At 40.1% G+C, this 2,888-nt stretch overlaps 1 long non-coding RNA gene across 1 annotated transcript; it reads right to left on the bottom strand.

Annotated features, from left to right (window-relative positions):
- Window positions 1-1,576: 1,576 nt before the first annotated feature.
- On the bottom strand, window positions 1,577-2,470 carry LOC118419040. Its single transcript, XR_004831582.1, has 3 exons — window positions 2,338-2,470; window positions 2,010-2,083; window positions 1,577-1,800 (listed from the first exon to the last, which is right to left on the bottom strand). It is a non-coding gene; the product is annotated as an uncharacterized LOC118419040 (long non-coding RNA).
- Between the last annotated feature and the right edge of the window lie 418 nt (window positions 2,471-2,888).

The following is a 2,888-nucleotide window of genomic DNA, read 5'->3' as shown; positions in this document are numbered from 1 at the left end:
ACAAAACAGGACCTTCCTTAATCACATAGAACTGCGTGCATAACAGACCAGCATATGTTTACCAAAGACAATAGGTCTTATTTTTTTCAACTTGTGATAGAGGACATCGCTGAGGAAGAAACTTCAAAATAACACTTTGTAATGATGAGGAAGTGGCTGAAATATTAAGTGACACACAACAAATCAACAGAACATTATTTACGCTGCCTGACTAAAACGTTATCGTTATGGCTCAGCAGACTTAACCTGTGGATGTAGCCACCCTCAAAATGCTGGCTTCCGTCAGAACTTCAGAAGTGGTATTATCATATCCAACGGTGGTTTCATGGCTATTGAGTTTCAAGAATACCGACTGTGCAACGCAAGCGTTTACTTCACTTTCTACAATTTTGAGGAAGTTATCTTGTTGTGCATACAGGAGTACGTCAAATGTGGTGTGAGGTCAGGGGCGGAATGTTCCATTAGACACATAGGGGATACGAACGTGCTATTAGTCTTATAGGGAATTGAGAAGTTATCTTCATCTACTCTCCACGTAAAGCAGAGTTTGGTGGGGAAAATCGTGACCTTTTCCTTATATGCCGTATTTCTAGACCAGGTTGGGAGGTTGGTCGAGAAATACGGCATATAAGGAAACCAACCTCTGCTTGGAGAGTAATTTTTATCATGACAATACATCTGCGTAAATAGAAGGGGTAAAAGAGAACAGACAAAAACAAACGCAAAGTAAAGTTGAGATTCTTTTAAATAGTAAGTACTTTGTACTGGCACGAAACGTAAGGACACAATTTTTAATTTCAAACTTATCAAGGCAAAATAATTCCGCCACAGTCTCTATTTTTAACAATACAGTTCGAAGTCTGGGACGTCTGTGCTTTGTAACATCTGACTTTAAATTTATGAAAAGAAATTACTTCCGGAATAAGACTAAATTTCTGTTACAACATCACCGTACACAGAGGTGTGTGATATTTTGAATGAACATGACAAGGTAGCTCTCCCATGTTACCTACCATGTACAGAACATACTTATAAAGTTCAGCATATGTACGAATGTCACTTTCGAAGAGATAAATCCATAACTAACTATTGAACCATGCGTTGTGATGTTAATTAGTTTAAAATGTTAGTACTGTAGTTGCAAACCTAGCGACTGGCGAAACCTTTAATATCCAGATCCAGGAGTCTTGTGTGTCTTTACATTTCACAACACATTAACTACATAATCAATGGGCCAAGTAGGCCACTTAACAAATGTATGAAAATTAAATGGTATAGATTTAGAGACGACCTCACATGATATGTAATACATCGAAACGTCACAACAACAACACATGCTGCGAAATAAAAATACTGCTAGTTTAACACAGGGAAATGACCGCCAATCCTTCTTATCAAAGTTTTTGTATAAAAACGTGTTAATACATTAGTCTTGCAAATACATAAATGGGAATTAATCATTATACAATTACCAAGACATGTACAGCCAAACTTAATAATTCTGTTAGATCTGATACACAGCTGGACGCGGCTCGTGCTATTGTCCGCTGGGTGGCGGTGGTGAAACGTTCTCGCGGACACTACCACTGCCACTGGTGACGTTCTGTAAGCTCTAGTACCGCAGTTCTTCATACAGATGCTCGCTAGGTGGCGCGTTCTCAAGGACGACGCCACTGTTGCCAGACTGTTGCGGGGCTCTAATTGGGATTAGGTATCCATCGTTATCAGTGCCAGTCTGTAGGGAGTTTACATTAGATGGTAAAGTGTCCACATACTCGCCATCTTCAGAGATATCTGGACCTGCAAAACATTAAAAACATATGAAACTACGCGTGAATAAACCTTCATGTACAATGTGCGACTAACCAACATTACTACAACACATCTACTCTACCTCACATTCAAAACGACAAGTTTTGGTAGCCTTGCATTTTCTATACAACGAAATTAACAAACCAAAAAGGATTCCAGTGGATAATATCCTCTTTAAATGAAGAAGTGTTTGATACCTCTTATGTTATTCCTGTCCATTTCTTGACGTTCTGGCACCAATGGATTTCCCTCAGTATTGCAGGAGCGCCATCTGTACAATTAGATAGAACTTTTGTAATACTTCTTATGGTATATAAATGAAAGTACATCTATAGAAAAAATACTGCATTATGCTCGGAAAACGCTTGTTGCAAACAAGAACGTTTAACTATGATCATGACTTTGACTTTATTCAGACTGCGACAAGAACAATACATTGTGGCATTGTGGACACAGCAATTTTGTACGTATCCTTTTATTTCAGCCGATGACATGAAAAAAAATGTAAAAAAAAAACTGACCAACCTTCTGACGATAAAGATGGAAACAACGACGGCTGAACTGATGATGACGACTGCAACCACTACTGCACCGCCTATGATTGCCCCTGTACGTACGGTAACATTGGAAACAGTGAAATCCGTAAAGCTAGGGGCACAACCCGCTGTACGCGCAATTTGTCCGTAAGTTTTTGGGGAGGCCACGTCCGTCACGTATTTCTGAAAACGTTCAGGCTGTACAGGACAGGCGCATCGCCCGTACTGGCACGTACGGGGGGCCAATCCGCAGCCCGATGGCACACAAAGTTTTGCCCGCACTACCACTTACGGATACCAAAGGATTGCCCACGTTTTGCACGTAGACAGCACGTATTTGCACGTACGGTGGGTTGTGACCTTAGCTCAGTAAGGCTCAACACCAGAAGCTACTAGATAGTAATTGACACGTTCATGTATTTTTCTCCTTACCTGATATGGTTCCAGCTCGATGGTAAACTTCACTGTTTCCACTTGTATCTAGAAAGGAAAATTCAAAAGATAGCTGTATCTGAAATAACTGGGTTACAAAAAAAGCAA

This window comes from Branchiostoma floridae, chromosome 7, assembly GCF_000003815.2.
Source record: "Branchiostoma floridae strain S238N-H82 chromosome 7, Bfl_VNyyK, whole genome shotgun sequence".
Taxonomy (NCBI): domain Eukaryota; kingdom Metazoa; phylum Chordata; class Leptocardii; order Amphioxiformes; family Branchiostomatidae; genus Branchiostoma; species Branchiostoma floridae.
This window is presented reverse-complemented; position numbering and strand designations above follow the sequence as displayed.